This window comes from Papio anubis, chromosome 11, assembly GCF_008728515.1.
Source record: "Papio anubis isolate 15944 chromosome 11, Panubis1.0, whole genome shotgun sequence".
NCBI lineage: Eukaryota > Metazoa > Chordata > Mammalia > Primates > Cercopithecidae > Papio > Papio anubis.
In genome coordinates, this window is record NC_044986.1 from 119,345,070 (window position 1) to 119,362,262 (window position 17,193).

Sequence of the window (17,193 nt, forward strand, 5' to 3'; positions counted from 1 at the left end):
GATCACCTGAGGTCAGGAGTTCAAGACCAGCCTGGTCAACATGGTAATACCCCTTCTCCACTAAAAATACAAAAATTAGCTGGGTATGGTGGCAGGCACCTGTAATCCCAGCTACTTAGGAGGCTAAGGCAGGAGAGTCGCTTGAACCTAGGAGGTGGAGGTTGCAGTGAGCCAAGATCGCGCCACTGTACTCCAGCTTGGGTGACAAGAGCAAGACTCTGTCTCAAAAAAAAAAAAAAAAAGAAAGAAAGAAAGAAAAAGAAAGTTGTTGTAATGTACATTTTGTTGCAGGTGAAAGAGAAGCAGGAGGGATATTGGAGACCAGTTATTGGAAGGTGATGCTAGGGCTGTAATCTCATTTTCCTGACAAAAGTCACACTTCTCTGTGCTTCCCTCATTAAAACACTCAGCCAAATGTGTTGTAATTATTTGTTTTATTCTTTTTTGTCACTAGACTGAACAGCTTGATGTGGGTCTTATTCGCAGCTTTATTTCCAGGGCCCGTATAGACACTGGCCCAGAATGGGTCCTCTAGAAACATCTACTGAATAATTGAACAAATTGAATCACTATGTACTGGCTAGAAATACCTCTCCAGCCACCGAGGCTGACCTTCTGAGAGTACTGTGGTCTAGAGAGGTACTTGCTGGTAGGACGTAGGTATATATCTACTCAACCAGGTCTTGTCAAGGTTCACTTATATTTTTGTCCACAGTGTCTTCATTTTCTCAATTATATGTCTCTGTCCAATAACTGTAAGTGAAAATGACCTACCTGTAGAAATGGGAGGTTGGAAAACTCCCCTCAGTGTCCCCTGTATCCCTTCCCCACCAAGTAGAATCGATTCCAAATCACATCCACCTCAGTTTGGTGCTAGCTAATAGTCACAAACTTTTAGTTTGATTGTCAGAAAGCAAGTTGATGATGGAGCTCTGGGTTTGAGTTTTCACATAAGGAGTGTTCTGGTGACCCACATTGGGACAGTAGGGTTAGCACCTCAATGGTGCCTCTGACTCATTCAACAATTGACAGCGGTGCTTCTCAAAGTGTGGTCCCCAGACCCGCAGCATCAGTGTTGCCTAGGACATGTTAGAAATACCTATTGTAAGGTCTCACTCCAGACCTACTGAATTTGAAATGTATAACAAACTACAAGACAGAGCATGAGAGTTCGAAAAGCTCTGGCTTAGAGCATGCCAGTGGTCATCTCTTTACATCGTTTCATCTATTCAGGTGCATCTCCTGCTGTTCCCAATCTACTCATCCTAGGAACCAACTTAGGTATGTTTATGAGTATATGGGGGTAATGTATCATACAGTACTTGTAATATATACATTTGACCCTACTGCTCCTCCTGTTCCATTTCCAGTGTGGTTTACATTTCAACTCTTCCTTCACCTTCCCCTCCCTACCAAGGCATTGGCTGGGCAATCTTCATTGGATTGAACTATGTTTGGTTTCTATCTCATTGAAATCTGTGACCAATAGCACACTGCAGTTCTACTGAACAAACACAGGAAGAACATCTAGGGTGCAGCAGAACAGCTCCAGGCTGTCCTATTAAAGAGGCAAAAAACCCTAGGGCAGGGTCTCAGCAACTTCTCTCTCTCAATTGTCAGTGAGGTAGGAGACCAGCAGGACTCATTCTGACCAAAACCAGATCTGGTCCAGACAGAATGAAGTGAAGAGACAGGTCAAACCCAGCAGAGGGCACTGAAAGTGGTTCCTACCTGTCCTCATTGCTCATTAGCAGAAGACACTCCCACCAGTGCCATGACAGTTTCCAAATGCTATGGCAACCACCTAGAATTTACCACCCCTTTCCATGACAATGACCCAGAAATTACTACCCCTTTCCTAGAAAGTTCTGATTAACCCACCTCTCAATTTGCATTAACTAAGCCCTTAATTTGCATGTATGTAATAGTGGATACAAGTAGATATAAAATACAGTTGCCAAGAGTCCACAAGTGCAGCTCTGGATACAGCTCCTGTTCTGTAAAAGATCGTTGCTTAATACCACTGGCTCACCCTTAAATTATTTCCTGGGCGAAGCTTCAGTTTTGGGGCTCACCTGCCCACCTGCATCACCGGGACTAAATGGTCTTTTATGTATAATATGTTCACAGTTGCACAAGGACCTAAAGATGAAAAAAGAAGTCTCTTCTTCAAATCGTTTATACTCCAGTGGGATCTAGATGAGACTAGGAGCAGGCATGAAAATGGTCATTATTTTGGGCATATCCTATAAAACAGCAACACTTATAGGCTCACTAAGTAATTGTGGGCAAGTGACTTAAAAAATGCATCTTGTAGGGCCTGAAAGTTAAAAGTGCTCAAGGAACAAAATGATTAGGGCATTTCAAAGGGACATGGGAGTCAACACTCAAAAGCTCCTAATGACCAAAGCAGAAACAATTTGAGTAACAAAATAAATAAAGTAACATTGGATTAAAACTCAAAGTATACATGAAGGTTCATACTGAGACAAATATATAATTGAATAAATAAATAAAGGGGATCAGAGACAAATCCTCTTTCCAGAAGAATTCCAAAATGAAGGTGACATTGAATCTCTTCTTTCCTACTTGAGAGTGGGATTTATTTTGGGTGACTCGTTTTCAAAGAGTAAAGAATGGAAAGGGGAAAAATGAAACTTTGTAGTGGAGAAACCAGACACTACCTTGGCCAGGTGACCAAGGTCAACATGATTGGCAGTAAGTCATTTTAATAGCATATACCCTTGATAGGAGGCCATGAAGATGCCACAGTACCTCAGTGAGACTCCTCCCCCAAACGCAAACCCCTTTATAACTATGAAAAAAGTAGACAAATCCAAAGTGAGGGACACTCTACGAAACAACTGACTACTACTGTGCAATATTGTTAAGGTCAGGAGAAGCAAGGAAAGCCTTACAACCTGTTACTGACCAGAGGGGATGGAGATAGGACAACTACAACTACATGAAATGTGGTATCCTGAATGGAACCCTGGAACCAAAGAGTGGCACTGGGGAAGAACTGCTGAAATTCAAGGAAAATGTGGAGTCTCGTTAGTTGCAATGTACCAATGTTGGATTCTGAGTTATAATAATGTACCATAATAATGTAAGATGTTATCAATAGAGGAAAGGGGACGAGGAGTATATGTCAATTCTCTGTGCTAACTTTGCAAATTTGCTAGAAATCTAAAACTATTCTAAAATGTTCCAAAGTTTATTTACAGAAGAAGGATGCTAAGGATTTCAATAATTAGTCGTATAATAAATGCTCTGGCTTTTAAAAGAGAGAGAGAGAAGGATGTTAGCATTAAACATTTAATCTAACCCAACTTCCTTATTTGTGAAGATAAGAAAAATGGCACCTGTAAAGATTGAGACCTTGGCCAAGTTCACACTTATTTCATAACTGTGCATATGCTTCAATGGTACCCTAGGTAGCTGCTCTCTGAAACTCTGTAACATAGAACAAATAAGATAAATCACATTAAATAACTTTTAGATTTTTATAACATAACTTATTTATTATTGCTAGTATTTTATACCTCAAGAAAAACTGATGTGCAAAATTATAATACAGATAAGTAGGGAAATGTTACTTTTCCTCTTAAATGCTTTTTTGGTTTTTCTTCTTTAAATAAAAGGATTCATTCATGTTCCTTTAATAGCAAGTTTCTGTATTGGAATAGTAAATTATTTACCCATTTTTCCCGACACAGCTACTTTTTACAAGTGATTTATGCCCAGAAGATTGCTCTAGTAAGTTGTTTCTAGAGTTGGGCTTTCAACTCTGTTATTCTTTTTCAACTATTTGTTATTTAAAGTAAAGTTAGTTATTTATAATGTTTTAAGACTGCATTAAAACTTCAAACAAATAGACATTTTTATTGAGGAAAGGCCTTTATTTTTAATAACTGATCTTTCGTTTTAGGCTCACGAACATCCCTACACTTGTCCATGATTTCTACTTTTTAGTGAAATGTCACGTCTCTGCTAAATCTGCAGTCTAAGTCATATGACTTAGAAAAAAAGGAATTACTGTGGAAATAGTATTAATTGGGTCCTTTCATTACATGTGTTGGTAAAAATCCATGATCTCAACTCATTTGGGAAATAATAATCTAAATGAATTCCCTGGGACACACACACACACACACACACACACACACACCACACACAAAAAACAACCCTGGATGGTCAGAGGGTCATTTCATATAAGATAACTGACATATTTCATGGACATAAATTTTTAAATCACTTCTTCGCTCTGGAAAGGGTCTTTCATCATTGTAGCCATTAAACCATTAAACAATTCCTTTTGACTTGAGTGTTTGAAGCAAAATGTGACACAGGACAGGTCTACCAGAAGGTTTCCTGGTCTGTTGTTTGCTTATTTTTTTAACATTCTACTTCCTCCTAGGGGTTGTCCTGTAAACAGCGCAATCCAGCCACTGCTCACAACAGCACCACATGTTCATACAGCTTTTTAAGATGCATGTAATATTTTCTGAAGCTCCTAGAATCAGGACACACATTCTAGAGGAGAAGAGACAAGAGCCATCCCGACTCCGCCTCATCGCACCCTGACTGTGACCCGTCTCATGGGGCAGCCCATTCTGCTCTTGTCAGGTGAATTTTTAAAGAACATTCTTCTTGCATTGAAACATAATGTTATTTATGGGAGCTTTTATCCTGCTGGTCTAGCTTTTTCTTCTCGAACAAGCACAGCAAGGAAGACATCATTAAGACATCAACTTTACAGGACAGAAGATGTCTCAAAGAGGTCACTAAGCTAGTAACAGGTAGGTCTGAAGTTAACCCAAGCCCATCAGATAGCCAAGCTCTTAACCACAGATGCTATACCATTCTAGTTTGGCACGATGGAATCTCAGCTCTAAACAAGGGCATCTGGCCAAGGCAGTCAGTGGGAGCTGAAATCCCACTGTGGTGGAGGATTATTTCTGCCCAAAGGCACCAGGAAGCCTCTTTCTGATGGACGTTGTCCACTCCGGCATGGACTGCCGGGCTGTGTTAGCTCAGGAGGGGAAGCTGTGTCTGGTGCACACGGGGCATGTGCCAGGGAGGCGGTGGCCCCATTGGCCTGATCCATTTCTCATGATCTTGGCAATCACTTATTTTGCTAAAGATTGCTCCAGAATCCTCCTTTTAATGCTCTGCCTATTTTCCCCGGAGAAATGACAAGGTTACCAGTCTATGGTCATCATGGTTGCCACCCTTCACCCCTACCACCTTTTTTTTTTTTTAATATCTACTCAGAATATATCCACATCAAGATATCTGGTGCTTCTTCTCCCTACATTATTCTCAATATAGTGATAATACCTATGTTATTTCCCAAAGGATGGCAACAGCATGTATTCATACCCATCTGCAGAACCTTTCCTACCACCCTGGGAAAGACCGTCTGAAGCTAAAGACTAAAAGTCCTCTGAAATAGCTGGATGTCTTCTTGCAATATTCTTACCCTTTTTCATTTGTAGGTCATTTGTCATAACAGGAAAAAAAAGAAAAAGAAAGACACAGGAAGAATTTTGCTTTTTTCTCTGTTGCATGCAAGTATTTTATGATAGTTGCCAACGAGTAGCATGTCCTGGCCTTGAGCTCCCTCCCACATAGATTAGACCTGTGAATGTTTTTGTGATTATTGTTGCCTTTGGAGTTTTTCACAAAAATCTATTTTTTGACATGCTTTTTGTTTTATCCTATTCTTTAATAAAAGTCTCTGATTAGATATATGGCCTTTCATGTTCTCTGTCACTTACCAGTGGGCTTTCATGAAACCCAATAAGCTTCCTTTGTAACTCCCTCAGTTCTTCCCCATTGAAATTATCTGGATTCTAAGTGTGGTGTACATATGATAAGGCATGGAATGTGGAGTCTATTCTACTTGCCCATTGCCATTTATTCTAAGTATTTTCGTGCTCTAACACGAGCCAAGGGGTACATTGTGGTACAACTACATAAATATCCAAAGGCTTCGAATATTTAATGCTTTTGGCTTACCACATGTATTTATAGGAATTTAATCTTAGGGAAGTATTCATGGATAGGTGCAAAGAAATTTAGATGCAAAGTTGTTTATTGTAGCAAAGTTTCAATTAGCCAGAACTTAGAAACAACGTATATGTTTAGTACCTGAATGTTAGTTAAATAAATTCTGGTAGATCCAACCAATGGGTTATTAGCCAGTCTTTAAAAATCGTGCTTTAACTATAAAACTCTTAGAAAAACAATGTAGGGGAGGTGCCTTACAAGACTGGTCTTGGCAATGATTTCTTGAATATGACACAAAAATCAGAGGTTAAAAAAGCAAAAACAGACAAGTGGGACTATATGAAACCAAAAAGCTTCTGTGCAGCAAAGGAAACATTCAGCAGAGCAAAAGGCAACCTATGGAATTGAAGAGAATATTTGCAAGTCATATATATGATAAGAGACTAATATCCAAAATATATAAGGAACCCCTACAACTTAATAGCAAAAAAGCCAAATAACCCAACTAAAGAATAGGCAAAGGACTTGGACAAACATTTCTCCAAAAAAGACATACAAGTGGCCACCAGTCTTTGAAAAGGTGCTCAGCATCGCTAATCAGCAGGGGAAGACAAATCAAAAGCACAGTGGGATGTTGTCTCACAACTGTCAGGATAACCATTATTTAAACAAACCAAACACAAACAAAGAAAATAACAAACATCAGCAAGGAAGTGGAGAAATTGAAAGGCCGGTACACTCTTGGTGGGAATGTAAATTGGTACAGCCATTATGAAAACAAAGATATGGAGGCTCCTCAAGAACTTAAAAATAGAACTACCATATGACCCAGCAACCCCACTTCTGGGAATTTATTCAAAATAATGGAAATACATTTATAGTGTGTGTGTGTGTGTGTGTGTGTCTGTATCTGTGTAATGTTATTCAGCCTTAGGAAAAAAGGAAATTCTGTCATGTAGCTACAATAAGGATGAACCTTGAGGACATTATATTAAGTGAAATAAGCCAGTCAGAGGACAAATACTACATGATTTTACTTATATGAAGTATTTAAAGTACTCAAACTCGTAGAAGCAGAAAGTAGCATGGTGGTTGCCAAGGACTGGGGGTAGGCAGAATGCGGAGTTGCCGTTCAATGGTATAGAGTTTTGGTCATGCATGATGAAAAAGTTCTAGAGATCTGCTGTAGAGCAGTGCACACATAGTTAACAATACTAGGTTGTATACTTAAATATTTGTTGAGGGTAGAGCTTATGTGGCATGTTTTTTACCATAACAGAGACAAAATCATGCTATAGCATTTATTGATGGTAAAATGTTTAAAAATATATTTGTAAATTTTGAAAAACAAATTTATGCATGATATATGCAACTTAAAAAAATATATGCAGAAAAATGCATAGAAAATAAACTGTAGGGATAACACCAGACTGTTACTTGTGCTTATCTCTGGGGTATGAGCAATATTCATTTTCTTTTTTTGAATTTTTATACTTTCCAAAGTTAAACATTTGATTTTTTTTCTGAGTTAGTATTTTAGTTTGTTTACTTTAGAAATAAAGATGCATTTGCTTGGAATAAGGAATATATTTTCTGAAGCTATTTCTTCTTCTTCTTCTTTTTTTTTTTTCTGAGATGGAGTGTTACTCTTTTCGCCCAAGCTGGAGTGCAATGGTGCAATGTCGGCTTACTGCAACCTCTACCTCCTGGGTTCAAGCAATTCTCCTGCCTCAGCCTCCTGAGTACCTGGGATTACAGACATATGCCACCTCTCCCGGCTAATTTTTGTATTTTTAGTAGAGATGGGGTTTCACCATGTTGGCCAGGCTGGTCTTGAACGCCTGACCTCAGGTCATCCGCCTACCTCGACCTTCCAAAGTGCTGGGATTACAGGCGTGAGCCACCATGCCTGGCCTCTGGAGCTATTTCAAAGTTCTCTTGGATAATGGAAATAGAAAACAACAACAACAACAACAAAGTAGGATTTTATTCATTCATTTCATCCTACAAATATCTACTGAACAGTGTGCCATGCTTTTTCCCTCACTGCTGGGACACTTTCTGAGAGGTATACCATCACTTACTGTATGACTTCAGGTAAGCCATTTGGCCAACGATGAGCTTCACTTTCTGATAGTGAAAATGGGGATAATAATAATATGCTCAACCTACTCAATCAGGATTTTTAAGGTTTAATAATGTCAGCAAATACAAAGGCAGTACATTAACTGCAAAACAGCGTCATTTTTATGACTATTACCCTTACTATTATATTATCAATTTATTGTATTTTCTCAGATCTTTCAATGTGTGAGGCTGAAACTGCATTTATCAAAACACACTTGGCCTTCCTAGGATCTCCCCAATCTTCAAACTGTATCCCAAGCTTCTTCCTCTCTTCTCTGCACAGCCAGTCCCAGCTCAACAACCATGAGCTAATGTCCTAAATCTTCCCACAGAGGATAGTCCAGTAGATTCCATGACTTGCATTAAACTCCATTTCCCTTTTTGTTTTCCGAATGTATGAATTTTCTCTCTTTAATAATTTTACCCATAGAGCCTTTAAAATTTATATTATTTTCCACCCCATCTACATTCCCTGTCCATTCCCACCTTACCATATAACTGACCTATCGAGGTGGCCTGAGTTCCCTCCAGCATCTCCATGCTGCATGGACTTTTCAGGTCAATAATACCATAAGATACTCACGAGCAACAAAACGGCTACAGTTTGATATTTTGAGTGCATTCAGAATAACCAAGAATGCATTCAAACCCTACTGTCATCTAAAAGGAGAATCCCTTTTCACCTACAAGGCAGAGATTCCCCTTTTCGATGACAGTAGAGTTTGAGGTGAGAGATAACAGGATATAGCAAGGTTAGTAAGTGAAACTATCTCAACAAACTTTAGTCTGCTTATCTTCCATGCTTCACATTTATTATTTTATTTTTGTGTGTGTACATTTTTGTACCCAGCCAGATCTTACTGTTATGGTTGAATTTTGTAGTTTGTAGACACTCCATGTTATATTTATATATATATATATTTTTTTTTTTTTGAAATGGAGTCTTGCTCTGTGGCCCAGGCTGGAGTGCAGTGAGGCTGTCTTGGCTCACTGCAACCTCTGCCTCCCAGGATCAAGGAATTCTCCTGCCTCAGCCTCCTGAGTAGCTGGGACTACAGGAACACACCACCACACCTGAAAAATTTTGTATTTTTAGTAGAGACAGGGTTTCACCATGTTGACCAGGTTGGTCTCAAACTCCTGACATTAAGTGATCTGCCCACCTTGGCCCCCAAAGTGCTCGGATTACAGCGTGAGCCACCGTCTGCAGCCCCTATATGTGTTTCTGTCTCACCCTTGTGTGTCCCTTCTCCTCTGGTGATTATTAGGTTTTATTCTTTGCATTTTCACCAGAATAAAAGTAAAAGGGTTACTGTGCTTCTCCCAATCTGCCAATCTATTTATTTGCATCTTACTTTCTTCAAAAGGGGGTCGGTAAATGATTTTTACAAAAAGGGGCTCATTTATATTTTGTATGCATGGGAGATAAAATAAAGATAAAAGAGAAAACAGAACTCACATGGAAAGAGAGGGGGAAGAGGAAGATTAGGGGAGAACATTACTAAAAATGAGCACAAAATTGTCTGAATTTCTTGTCCTCCAGTATAATAGAGAAATAAGATGACACCCTATATACTTTGTGTGATAAAAGAAACCATCTTGACTTCTTATGAGAGACCATTTTCCCCTAATTTTATATTCTATCAAGAAATCCTGTACACTCTTATTAAGGACATAACATAAACCATGTCCTCAGAACAATTTTCCCGGAAAACAATATGCTTTGTAAATTACATTTATTATTCTTACAATAAGATTTTAAAAAATAATTTCATAGAACAAAGAGAGAGTGGAAATAAACCATATTGTTTTGGGGAATGGGACTATTTATAAAATTTTTCTTCCTTTTGCTTTTCTGTATTTTTCCAATTTGTCTATAATGAGTATGAATTACTCATATAAGGAAAAAATAAACTTTGCTTTAAAATAATAAATAAATGCACTTCACGAAGGTTTTTCTTATACCAACCTTTGGTAAAAGCTGAGAGCATGGTCGTGAATCTTGGTTCAGGGAAAGTGTTTCTATGAGGACCAAATCATTTTAAACCAAGGAGTTTACATTCTAATGCTCTGCTTGACCCAAGTATCTATTAAGGTTTTCAGCTTGTTCCTTGGACTGTCTCAACTACCATTTATCTCAACATTTTTGGACATGAGTTAAGTAGTTGTCAGTCAGAAGTTTAACTCTCAGCTTATTATCAAAAAGCTGAGATTCTTTCTTAGAAGAAAAGGTGATCAACAAATGCTAAGCCATAGAGAGTCAAGAAGCAATATCGGCATGATGCCATCAAATCTAAGAGCAGCTGATTTATGAGATTTTTTCAAAGAGGCTGCTCCATCTTCACCTAACTGTAGCAGCATGAAAGGAAGCTTGCTTCAGGGACAAACTTTTTTTGTTTTGTTTGTTTCTGTTTTTGTTGAATTAAAGGAAAGGTCTGAATTGGTCCCAAGCCTGGGGCCAATTAAACATTTGATTTAAACATTTAATTAAACATTTGATTTTTTTTTCTGAGTTAGTATTTTAGTTTGTTTACTTTAGAAATGAAGATGCATTTGTTCGGAATAAAAAATATGTTTTCTGGAGCTATTCTCTTAGATAATAGAAAATAACAACAAAGTGGGATTTTCTTCACTTATTTCACACTGCACATTTTTACTGAACAGTGTGCCATACTTTTTTCGTAGGCTACAAACCTCTACAGCATGTGACTCTACTGAATATACAGGCAATTGTTAACACAATGGTAGGTATTTATGTATCTGAACATATCTAAACATCGAAAAAGTAGAGCAGAGGCCCACTGTGGTGGCTCATGCCTGTAATGCCAGCGCTGTGGGAGACCAAAGTGAGAGAATAGCTTGAAACCAAGTGTTTGAGACCAGGCTGGGCAAGATAGCAAGACCCTATCTCTATAAATTTTTTTTTTTTAATATTAACCAGGTGCAGTGGCTTGGGCCTTTATTTCTAGCTACTCAGGAGGCTGAGGCAGGAGGATCACTTAAGCCAAGAAGCCCGTGATTGCACCACTGCATTCCAGCCTGAATGACAGAGCAAGCCCTGTCTTGAAAGAAAGACGAAAGAGAGAAAGAAAGAAAGAAAGAAAGAAAGAAAGAAAGAAAGAAAGAAAGAAAGAAAGAAAGAAAGAAAGAAAGAGAAAGAAAGAAAAAGGAAAGAAAGAGGAAAGAAAGAAAAGGTACAGTAAAAATACAGTATTATAATCTTATGAGACCACTGTGATATATGTGGTCCATTGTTGACCAAAACATCATTATGCGATGCATGACAGTAATTAGTAAATATTGGACTTCTGTTGATTATCTTTCATATCTATTGGTTTTCCAGGATGTTTAGTTTCTACCTGGATATAGCATGGTGGTAAGGGAAGGATGAGGGAGAATAATAGTCTCTATTCGGCACCACAAATTGTAGAGTGACAACTACCCAGTTTTAATGTTTCCATGGGGCCTGGGTCTCTAATCAGGGGACAGGTCCAGCAGAGTTAGGTGTTCTCACTATCATTTTTTTAGGTAATCGCTGGCTCACGAGCTGGACAAATTTATTTCCATACCTTTCTATACCTTATAATTTATGTCAGTGTAAGACTATAATATTTGACTGTCCTCAAGTCTTTGTTTTAGAAGTGGTGGGCATTTTTATCATTTCCGATATAACCGAAGGGATTTTACAGGGGACTTAGGCTGCAGTAGGTTCTGAAGCTAAATGCTAATTTCAACCAGAATATAATGTGGTTCTGTTACTCATTTTGCTAGAAGTGATGAGTGAAGAACTATAATTCCCAGAAGACAGTCTATAGTGTATGTTTCCTCTTTCCATCCTTACATTGTATTGATTTGACATACCAGGGTGGGATGTAGCAATATTGATATGATGGTTAGGAATCTTGGGCCACAAGCTCAGATCTGTAATAGATTTTTCATTAAAAATTAGGCTAAATTTTGACTCTAAACCACCATCCCACTGGGTAAGTGGAATAATCAACTCTTTAATGCTTGAAAAACCCCACCACTACCTCTTCCCTAGGGAGCAAAGGGGTCACTGGTGAGGAATCATAGAGGTCTTAGAAAGGCTCCACAACCATCTACTACCAGTTCACACTGAACCCCAAAATATTAGAGTATAAATTTCTACTTGGCTAGGGATGGGAAAGGAGAAAACACAAGGGTAAAATTTTAATATCTCAAAACAATATTCTACAGCATTAAAAATTGTAGTCTTGAATATGTAGAAAGTGAAGTGTCAATGGGATTAGGCATTTAGCAAGAGCTTCTAGTAAGTTATGGAGGCCTAGTGTCTCTAAAGTAGGGACCATGCCTAGAGTTTCTAGAAACTTCTGGAACCAACTTCCTGTCTGGTGCTGATTGTTCCGGACATAATGTGTGCCTTGTAAGCTGACTTTCTGTTTTCTCAAATGAGTTCATCTGCCCCGTGGTTAAAGATACTTCTTTCAAATGATTAGCAAGTTTTTTATGTATTGAATTTCTAGCGCTATTTGGACATTGAGAGGCTGTATCTTTTCATGTTTTCATGGGTATTTCTGGAAACATAAATCAATGGTGGCTCCTCAGCTGTTCTCATACTCAATTTCTCTGAAAATTAGGTTGTTAGTTTTAAAATGTGCTTTTGCCAAGAGCTGGATAAATTCTTCACCAATTCGAAGCATTACATATCCACTTCTAAGGCTTTGGGTGCAATACAGTTATCCAAACTGCCAGAGGACATGCTGAGTGTATCATTCCAGTTAATCAAACAAGGAAAGGACTTTGACTATCATTTACTTATTTAACTACTGTAGTCACAGGGTGACCACAGTAGGTATCACTTGTTCCAATACTTTTTCAACTCTGGCCCAAATATACCTAATGTTACATTGTTTAAGGGAATAATTTACATACAATAAAGTTCAACCTTTGAATTATTGTACAAATCTATGAGTTTGGGTAGATATATATGATTATGTAACCACCAACACAATAAAAATATAGGAGATTTTCAGCACTATAAAATGTCCCTCTTGTCCCCATTGTATTCAGTTCTCTCCCCCAGTCCTAGTTCTTAGTAATCACTGATGTGAGTTTTGTTCCCTGTGGCTTTGCCATTTCAGAATAACATACGAATGGAATCACGCAACAAGTAGCATTTTTCATCTGGCATCTTTCATGTAGTATTATGCTTTTGAGATTTGTCCAGGTTGTTGCATGTATCAAAATTCATTGCTAATTGTGTTTCATTATGTTGATGGATCACAATTGCTTATCCATTCATTTGTTGATGGGCATTTGGGTTATTTTCTGGTTTGGGCTAGTATCAATAGAGTTATTGGAAATATTCTCAAACAGGTCTTTAGGTGGACATATGTTGTCTGTAACTTGGGTAAATACCTAGAAATGGGATTGCTGGGTTATATGACTAACTTTACAAGACACTGCCAAAATATTTTCCAATGTGGCTACACCATTTTGCATTCTGGCCAACAATGTAAGAGAATGTTTGTTTCTCTACATCTTCAGCAGCCTTGGTATTGTCAGGTTTTTTAATTTTAGCCATTCTAATACATATGTAGTTGTATTTAACTGTGGCTTGAGTTTGCACTTCCTTAACAGTTAATGATGTTAACCATCTCATTTGCTATCCATATCTCTTCTTTAGTGAAGTGTCTATTTAAATTTTTTGCTCATTTTTTAATGGCTTGTTTGCTTTATTATTAAATTTTATAAGTTATTTATAATAATTTTCTGGAAAGAGGTCCTTTATCATTTATTTTTATAAAGATTTTCTCCCAGCCTGCAGCTTACTTTTTTTTTTTATAACAGTTTGTTTCAAAGAACAGAAGTTTTTAATTTTGATGAAGTCCAATTAATCAATAGCTTCTTTTATGATTTTTTCTTTTTTTGGTGGCAAATTTCTGTTTTATTTTGTCTGGAAATATGTATAGCTCTCATTCCTAAAAATATTCTCACTGAGCATATAAATCTGCTTGACAGTTATCATGTTCTTTCAGCATATTATGCCATTGCCTTCCAACTCTCAGTGCTGCTGTTGAGAAGTCAGATGACACTCTAAATGTCTTCAAAAATGATCAGCAGAATTTTTATTTTGTGTCTTAAGATATCTTTGCCAAGGTCTCTATAATTTTCTTCTATATTTTCTTCTGAAGGTGTTATAGTTGTAAGTCTTATACTTAGGTGATCTGTTTCAAGTTAATTTTATATAGTGTAAATTTCACTTTTTCATATACATTTTATTTTTGGCATATGGATGAACAATTTTTCTGGTATAATTTGTTGAAATGGCTATCCTTTGCCCATTGAATGGCACCATTGTCAAAAAATAACTGACCATGTATGTGTAGGTCTATTTCTAGACTCTCCATTCAGATCCATTGAGCTTCTTTTACCAATACCCACCTTGATTTCTGTGCTTTTCTGTAAGTCTTGAAATTAGGTATCATGAGTTCTCTGATTTTGCCTTTTTCAAAACTGTTTTGGGTATTTTAAGTTCTCTGCTTTGTTGTATAAACTTTAGGATCAACTCATAAATTTTAACCCAAAAAAGCCCTTCTAAGAATTTTATTGGTATTGTGTGAGTATATGGATCTTTTGGGGGAGCACTGATGTATATGTATTAACAACCTTAGGGCTTTCCACTCATGGATAGCATTCATCCTCTACATTTATAGGACTTCTTTCATTTTTATCACCAATGTTTCACAGCTTTCATCATACAAATCTTCCACATCTTTTGTTAGACTCACCCCTAAGTTTTTGCTGCTCTTTCAAATAGTAATATTTTAAAATTTCAATGACCAATTGTTCATTGCTCGCATAGAGAAATATAATCAATTTTGTATATAAAGTTACTATTTTTAATCTGACAATTTATCCCATACGTTGCTAGAGTCTCTGTAGTTCATTACCGCCTTTCTTAATATTCTGTCTCGGTAACCCAGAGAGTCAAAGTAAGAATTATTCATTTGGTCAACTGATTAGATTATTTCTATGCTCTTGGATTCCGTTAATTTCACACTCTATAGGCTGGATGCTCTGCAATCATCAATTTGCAATCCATGATTTTGTGTGTGTGTTATCTCAAAAATATGTTAAGGCAGTATTAACAATTCTTTAGAAACTCAGGGCCCAGTGCAGTGGCTCACACCTATAATCCCAGCACTTTGGGAGGTCAAGGTGGGAGGATCTCTTGGGCCAAAGAGTATGAGACCAGCCTAGGCAACATGACAAACCCCATCTCTAAATACAAAATTAGCCAGGCATGGTGGTGTGCACTTGTAGTCCCAGCTATTCAGAAGGCTGAGGTGGAGGACCATTTGAGCCTAGGAGGTTGAGGCCGCAGTGAGCTGTGATCATGCCACTGTAATCCAGCCTGGGCAACAGAGTAAAACCCCATCTCAAATAAAAAAAAGAAAAGAGAAAAAAAAGAAACTGAATTGCATCTTAGTTAATAAGCTGGACATCTCACCTGACTCTGGAGAGGTTGTTAGTGACAACAGGTTCAGCCAGGTTAATTTATGTCAAAGGGCTTGTGTTCAAGTTTCCCCTTTGCACCATCAACAAATCATCTAGTGAAGTGATTACTTCATGTAAAATAAAGAAAATTACTAGGAACCTTACTGAAGAATTAAGAGTCAGTATTATGCCATCAATGGCATCCTTTCCTTTAAACGGGAAAATGAATGAATGTTTCCACAGAAAGATTTCAAATTTGCGAGCAATTGAAATACAGTGTTATTGTTCTGAATTTTCTGAATTAATTTGTCATAAAAAGTGGCACATAAAAATACAGAAATAGCCAGGCCCAGTGGCTCACGCCTGTAATCCCAGCACTTTGGGAGGCTGAGGCAGGTGGATCACCTGAGGTCAGGAGTTCAAAACCAGCCTGACCGACATGGAGAAATGCCATCTCCATTAAAAATACAAAATTAGCCAGGTGTGGTGGCGCATGCCTGTAATCCCAGCTATTCAGGAGGCTGAGGCAGGAGAATCGCTTGAACCCAGGAGGCGGAGGTTGTGATGAGCCGAGATCGCACCATTGCACTCCAGCCTGGGAAACAAGAGTGAAACTCCATCCCCCACAAAAAATAAATAAATACAGAAATATACTAGAATAAAAAAATAGGAATCTATATTTTTACCATAATCTTACATTTTATGCCCCTTTATCTTTAGTCATGTGTTTGTATTACCAACTTTTTGATTAAACGAATAGGATCTTATCTGTCTTCTGGGGTTAAATTTCAAATTTTTCTTGTTTATATTTTATCTCTCTGAAAACTTAAGAGTCAGTTTCAATCCTTTTCTCTTTTATGTTTTCTGGGGAATTGTGTAAACCTTCTTCACTGGCCTTTCGCTTTCTGTGCAGCCTCCCCTAAGTGTCTGATGTTGCTTTAAGCAGGTAGTAAAGAACTCAACAGGGAAACAGAAGGCTGATGTTGCAAAACAGGCAAGACAGTGAACTAATGGCATGAAACACCTTCTCAGTATCTTATTTTCGCATTCATAAAGTACACAGTTGAGCTACATGATCTCTGGCCTCCTTTCTACCCCTGTGACTTCTTGTTTCCTTGAAGCGGATATCCTGCTCTTAAAACAGAGGGTGTTGGAGAGTGGGTGATGAGGATGGTTTCTCTCAATTTCCCAGCATATTCCTGTGTAACCTCTGCTCACTAGGCAGCATGTGTTCTCCTGGAAATACAGATGAAAGGTTTAAGTTTTAATTAGAAGGACTGGTTTCCCTTTTAACACATTATGAGCCAGGATGAGTTCACCACCCCCATCCCTGGATAATAACTCAGGTGGAAAATGATAGCTGTGTTCTTGCTAGGGCCTTTGCATTCATCCCTTTTGGGATGGAAAAAAAAATCTATTAACATTAAAGTGGGTATCTAGAAAGTTACCAGCTTAAAACGCTTCTCACTTATGGAAAAAAAAGATGAATAACGTGCAACTCAAACTCAGTTGCACATTGACCATGCAGATGATTTCCCTTTGGGGTCAGCAGACCTGGCTGAGACTTCC